This window comes from Montipora capricornis, unplaced genomic scaffold (genome assembly GCF_036669925.1).
Source record: "Montipora capricornis isolate CH-2021 unplaced genomic scaffold, ASM3666992v2 scaffold_496, whole genome shotgun sequence".
In the NCBI taxonomy this organism is placed as follows: domain Eukaryota; kingdom Metazoa; phylum Cnidaria; class Anthozoa; order Scleractinia; family Acroporidae; genus Montipora; species Montipora capricornis.
Window position 1 is genome coordinate 315,001 of NW_027180234.1, and position 7,500 is coordinate 322,500.

The following is a 7,500-nucleotide window of genomic DNA, read 5'->3' on the forward strand; positions in this document are numbered from 1 at the left end:
AACCATATTCAACGTCGATAACTCGTAAAAGTAATTCAGTTGACAAACTTGAAGTCGACAGTGCGCTCATTTTACTCCCCCCTCTCCATCAGTGCTTTGTTTTACGGGTATTTAAAGCTACTAGCTACACGGAAAGGAAAGAAGTCGAAACAAGGATGCGAGATCGGGGAATCGAACTCAGGACCTCTTGCATCAAGGCCGCGCACTAACAGACTGCGCCATCCTTGCTCCTTGCTCCTTGCTCTCTGTGGCTTGATAACATTGCAAACATACTGTCCTATAGTGCAAAATAATAGCGCCTTTTGCTCTAACTTCACGCCCATTTGACTTCATTTACGTCCCATTTTTCGCGAAGTTGGTATCACCTTCCCAAACTGTTTAAGACCACAAATGTTGACAAGAGAGTTGCTGCTGATTGAGATTAGCACCAACCAAGTCCAACGAAGAAACGCATTGACTCAAAGACAGCGCTATTACAACCCTTCCTTGAGGTAAACCAGTGATCAACCCAGAAATGCATGGATCATGTTTTCTGCATAACTAAGATCTTTAAGCGTGCTGAAAATAAAAAGAACACCAAGTTTAATGTTGGACGCAAGAGAAATTGTTCCCTTTCAACAACCACTGGTTCCATTTCAAAGCGCGCCCTCGTAAATATTTGAGTGATGGTCAATACGAGAAGAAATTATTGTGTCACTAACAAATTCAGATGAAAGAAATTGCCCATTACTTGGGTCGCTTTTTTGAAAAAAAAAAAGCGCCTAAAACCTGTGGATGCAAGGATTTGCTATCAAGATTTGCGATTTCTCTTTGCTTTCCGCTTTCGGTAATACCGCTTTAACGCTTTCCAGATTTGGTCGTTTTAAACTAAATACGCTCTGCTAAAATTTGCGGACTCTAACGATATCTATTGTGGTTTTACATGTCATTTTTGTTTGCAGTTTTCAGTAATTCCCTTGACTCCTCCCTTCCCCCCAAATTCATTCATTTCAAAATGCGTTCTCGGGATCGACTTCTGGCCTCGACAACTTATGTGGGTGGACTTCGTTGACTCTGTACTCTGCTCTAAGGCGTCTTTCTGCGAGCCCTGCCGTTTTCCTATCTTTTCAAAAAAAAACAACATTTGGTACTATCTGCTTTACTTTGACTGGAAGAATGAATAAGTTGCGTTCTGAAGAAACTGTGGTGCTGCGTTGGCTGGGAGTGAAGCAAGGACAAGTGGTTTTATCCAACGAGCTGATAACGGTAAATGAAATAACGGAAGAATGCTAACAAAGCTTTCTCGCAGTGGTTCATTTAACCTTATTACATGGACGAGTGTTTTACCGGGAACTAAATACTCGTAGAATCAATACGACCACTACATCCGGGAGCCGAGTGGCGTATTTTTCGTATGTAACACAACTAGTCATATTTAGCAACGACGTCACGATTTCCGCCTTTTTTGGTTTGTATTTATACCCAGTATTTGCATTAAGGCCTGCTTTTCAATCCCACTATGTATATTTATTGTCCATATAATAAAAAATATAAAAAAACGGTAGCTTGTTCTCCTGGCAAGAACAGTATCTTGTTCCTGCCATTCAAACATTAACTTTATGTCATTCTTCTCACCACCATCAACTCGTTAACTACTAAATTTCCTATAATTTGACTTGATTTGCCGTCTCCCCTATTCTAACTGTAATAGAGCACTTGGCCATAGAAGTTCAATGCATTAATGATTCAGAAGTAATTATTGTCATTATCATATTATTGTCATGATGTTCTCTCACCTTACGATGTGATGGGTAAAGGGATCAGGACCACATATACAAATCAACAATTCGCGTTCGTGGCCGGCACTAGGGGGAGGGGGTAGAATTTCTAACAGCATTTCCAAAGAAACACGGCCTTCATAACCATCCCACTCGGGAGTGGGTTGGGACACTGTGTAATAGACTTGAAATCTGAGGAAAAAAAAAAATATATATATATTCATGTAGTCAAGAGCTAGAAACACCTTTTACAACATTTTAAGTAATCTCAATAATCATAGAAAACAATGGGTTCATGCTGTTAGCTGTGCATATATAGAATGATGTAGCAATTGGTACAACTCAAGAAGTTAGGTTACAGTAGCTCTCGGCTACTTCCGCTTCTCGTGAGCACTACGATATTTCTGCTTACATCACAACTCTATGTCCACGCGCTAAAGATTGAAGCAATGGTTAGTTGAGAAATAAGCTACTTCATTGCCAAGAACATTTACATCTCTCAGGTTGTATGAGATTGGCTAATATACAGCCAGCCATATTCCAAAGCACTGTCCACTTGACGTCATATCCTCTCTGCGTCAGGAAAGAGCATAGAGTATCTCTAACAAATCTCTCTAGGTTGGAGTAAATTCAGGTCTCCAGGGCGTTTTGGTCCGAAACATTTAAACGGCTTAAAATTTCAGACAGTTGTTTGAACTTTTCTTTTTTGTTTTACGACCATTTATGTGGTTAAAAGTAGAGGAGTCTCACCTTTGACTTGCCGTTTCAACCATTTCATTTAACTGCTGTTTCCATAGAATATCTTTCTCCTGATTGTTAGCAAACAAGAGCTTTACTGACCTGGAAGAACAATGTTAATATACAATGATATAATCAAGGCGAACTTAGTTTCAAATTTTTGAAACGTTAAACGAAAAAGGAAATAAATTTCATGCAAATGCTTACGTTTCTGTCGATGAGCTTTCCAATACTGCACGCCGAATAAGTCTTATCATTGGTGTCAATCCTGGAAAGAATTTTTTGAAAGAAATGATTTCAGCTCAAGGGAGTACTCACTACTGTCATAATTTTTGGGTCAAAGCCACGTAAAAGCAATAATTTAGCTTGATTTAGTTCACACACTTCTGTCATCCCTAACACTGAACTGGCCCAAGGCGAAAATTTCAAATGAATCGTAGAAAAATGACCAAGTTTCAGTTCTTTTTTATCCTCTATCCTCTAAACCCTCAGTTGTTGGCAATAAAGAAACACTTTTAGCTCACTAACGTGACTGTTGCTAACGGGGGGGAGGGTTGGAACTCCCATATAAAAAGGACGGGGGCGCTCGTTGGAAATTTTGAAAAGAACCCCTAAGAGGTACCAAGATGCTGTCTTCTGGGCGTGGAATGAATTTTTTTTCACCCCTAAGGGGTACCAAATCATGGCCGGTTTTAATTGGACAAAATTAAAAATTAGTTAATTGTCAAATGTCTCCTGTCATAATCTTTCGGCTCAATACCCTAAAGAGTACCGCTAAAGCTCCCGCTGTGGACCTTATGAGACTGAACACCCTAAGAGGTACCAAAACCCCTTCCTTTTTATATGGAAGTTCCAGGATTAATTCTGGCCCTCTATGTACATACGTACACATTGTTAAACGATAAAAAATGTAGCTACGATTATTTCATTGAATTCGAAATGCCTTGCTGGATAACGACGATTTTAGATAAAATCATTTAGGCAAATTGCTTCGCCTCACAAGTTGCGGTCCTTTTAGTGTTACGTTCTAGGTTAGTGTTTTCATTTCACTTTTCCTGTCAGTTTTAAAGCAACATTGCTAATTGACTCTTAGAAGAAACTAGCTCCTAACAAGGCTCTGTTTGTTCTTTGGTAGTTGCAATCAGAATGTGTCTTCTCATAAGGTCATCAATTTGGTTTGGAACAGGTGTTCAAGAAAGGTGTTTGGTACGCTAGTCAAGTTTTTCATTAGAAATGTTTTAAATTGGTTTTTGGTACCACTAACGGTTATTTGTGTTTCACTCAGTGGTGTTTCTATCCAAGCGAGCTCTTTTACTATATTTTTGGAACCAACTTATTTTCATTTCTCCTCTTCCCTTTTTGACTTGCTCTCGCAGTTCCAGATCGGATTCATGACAACAGCGGTCTCTTTTGAGTTCTCAACAAGTGTTTTTTAATCTATATTCTAATATTTCAAAGCAATTAAAAATAGCACCCATAATCGTAATTATTGTTCTGATCTTCCTGGAACACGTATGCCAGATAAATTCGTGGAAAAGGCAGGGCTTATGCTCGCCCTTTCCTTCTCTTGTATATTGTTTAAGTTCTGTTATGTAACAATCATAAATCGTCATTTTATCTGTAAATTTACCGTGTAACTTGATTCTAGATATTGCAACCCATTTTTTGTAATTTTTGCTACTTGCCATTCTCCGATCGTGCTTATCTAATGATGCCAAACCTGTATAATTCTGTCGAAAGAAACGATTTTCTTTGTTGTGAAAAAATATGTTAATGTAATCAAGCGCAGGCGTAGTGCGTCTGGCAGGCGTCATTTTGACGTGTGATTGGCACTTTATTGATCAGTCAGACTAAAAACAAATAAAAAGGACTGTATATCTCAAAAATAGTATCGGAGCAAGAATAGTTGAGCGACAGCCGTAAGATCGACCCGAGAACGCCAACTAGAGAATTGAAACAGCAGGATTGTCGAGGAGTCTTTCTTCCCCCATAGATTTCCTTCAACAATATAATGTAAATACAAAGACTTTCTTTGTGTCAAGAGTAAGATCCTAAGAGCGTAACTCAACTGCTGCTGATATCAATGTTTATGCCACACTATGCCTGCAACTGGATGTTGCCTAATCGGTTGTTCTTTGGTTTATACCCACTGCACAAGCGCATTCACAAGCAACATACACAGGCGTATAAATTTGTGGTCAAGCCCGGCTTCACTCAAACATGAAAATGCTGCACGGTTTGCGTGTTGCTCTTGCTCATGCTTGCATCGCAAATCAGCCCTTAAGCCTCAGTTCCAAAGATGTTCCTGGACCACAAGTTCGACTGCAGCTGGCGGACTAATTAATTGATTAGCTTTAAGCGCTCTTGTGCTTGAGTCGCTAGTGAAACCAGGCTTGACTGGCCGGCTGACTGATTGACTGACGTAGAACGATGGTGAATGATTGGTTAAATCAATTGACGGTGGATTGATTGATCCATCGATCCATCGAACGACCACCCACCTTTTTCAACGTGATCGAATAAGCATACAGTAATTAAATTGGCTGTATCATTTTGTTTACTTTCTCTTAAGGCTGAATTGCTTGCCTACAAACCTGTTCCTCCAGCAATGAGAATTATGTCCCTCGCTTCAATAAGCCGGGATTCCTTAAAATCTCCAGAATAATCGCTTATTTGAAGAATGTCCCCTGCAAAATACAGATAAATTATTTTACCCGCATGTCTTTTGTCGACAATCACTGGGAAAAACGAAAAGTACTTTTACGCGCACAAAACAGCTTACATTGTAATGAAGTCAAAAGTGCTAAATAAAGGCAAAACAGAAATTAGCACAGGATCGCCTCCTTTGATAAATCAGCACTGCATTATGATTTACTTATTCAGCCAAATTCTTTTTCGAGAAACAGACAAATGATCATGTGAAACAGCAAAGACCTCTTTCAAATATGATACAGATTCAATCATTAAAAATCATTAAAGCAGTATATAAGAATGCCAATCAGACCACGGAACGCCTGCTTCAGAAAAACGCCCTACATATGGCCTTGCAGAAAACAACTGTACTAAACTAACCTACGTCTATTGCAGATAAGGTGGGTGTAAGAGTTCCATCAGGGTAGATCTTGATCATCAGATAAAAGCGCCGGCCATCGTGTTCTCTTTCATCCAGACTGAATCTTAGTGAAGGTAGAACGACAGTATAAGGTCGGCTTATCTTCATGCCTGACAGAGAAACAATAAGTAATCTGTTATCATCTTAAAATAGCAATGGCATGTGACTTTAAGGTTTGTTTCAGGTTTCCCAGTCATTACATGTCTTTGAATCACGTTGAGTAATCTCTGTTAATTTTATGTAGAAATAATGGGGAATTTTGAAGAAGGAATATATAGGAAAGACATCAATGAAGTCTCTTAATATCTACATCCTCCACGGGTTTATTACAACTCACAAACTAGCTCCGAGTTGGCTTAATAGCTCAATCGGTAGGGCTGGGACTGTGCTGCACCGATATCGCCGACGTCATGGATTCATACATGTAACTCGCTCAAGCTAAACTTTTCACCTACTTCTTATGTGTTGGTGATAACTGCAATGATAAAAATCTTAACATGCAAACGAGAATTTTGGGAAATACATTGGTAAACCGCAATTTTCATGGCCATTCCGTTTCCGGAATACGTGTTCTTTTGGAGAACATTATTTCAGTTGTTTAATGAATCCCAAGCGGGGATATAAATAAACATACTATTTCCGAAATAATATAGTTATCTGCTACTACTAATACTACTCAAAATAACGTTTTTCCTTAATTCATCAGCGGTGTTTCCTGGACCGAGCATAGCACTGTTCCTTGCGCTGTCACGTTGAGCGATCCACTAGGGAATATATGATAAGTTACATGTATTACACCGCCAAATAGACTTCGTCCATTTCTACTAACCTTCAACATCCCTATGTAAGTGTATATGGTGTCCAATTGGAACTCTCATAACAATCCCATCAGGCAGTTCACAACAAAACAGCTTACAGTTGTGCGTAACGGCTTCTACTGAAACCACTCTGCAATCCCACAATCTTGACTCTGTTCAACAAAAAGGAAAAAGAATAAACATACATGTATTAAACATTACAAACAAGAAATCACGGTTCACCACACACGATTTCCTTGAAACAAAGTCCCAAACTGCTAAAACGACCTCACGTGCGCAAGTTTTCTGAAAATTTTAATTTTCATGATTTCTCTTGTTAAGCGCCTGCTTTGCTGGGTACATCGTGACGAAATATTCTTGGGATACCTTCAACAATGCACGCAAAAACCACGTCAATTTGAAGTAAAGCTTCTCTTTTATTTAAATTCTTCTCATGGCGGCCTTTCAAGTGTCCCCCTCCCCCAACCTAAAGAAATGTTCACACCAACTGCAGTTTTTCAGAATGTTTCCAGATTTCAAATCAACATTGCAAGAGGGGAGGGGTGGAGAAGGCATATGACTACTAGTCCTCCAATATGGCGAATAAAAATGTAATTTGACTAAAATTTTTGGCGAAAAGTAATAAACTAAGAGTTCAAACCTTACTGACTGTAAGCAGACGGTTCGAGTTATTTCGCTTCCTGTTTGAATGTATACAAACAGATAGTCGACTATGGTGTTAAGAAAAATCTTTTCATTGGTGTATTAGTTGATTCACTCCATAGTCATGCACTAAAGCCAGCCAATCAGTGTTGCTGTTTTATTGTATTGATGCCCGCTGTTTTACGAAAGTTTGCGAGATTTTCATTAAACCGCATGGCCGCAAACAGTGCAAAGCAGCCAAAACTTCTGGCCTTTATTAAACCAGCCGAGTCGGGAAAGTCTCCCAACTCGTCTGATTCGAAACCAACCGACTCGGAAACCAGTCAAGTCCAAGGAAGTAACAAGGACAGTAAGACAGCTCCGGTAAAACGGAAGCTGAAGCGGGAATGGTTTAAGGAATTTCCCTGGCTTTGTCATGACTCGAACAGAAACA

General features: G+C 39.3%; 1 pseudogene; it reads right to left on the reverse strand.

Moving 5' to 3' along the window:
* The window catches only part of LOC138036694 (cytochrome b5 reductase 4-like), a 17,418-nt pseudogene that overhangs the window by 732 nt on the left and 9,186 nt on the right, over window positions 1-7,500 (reverse strand).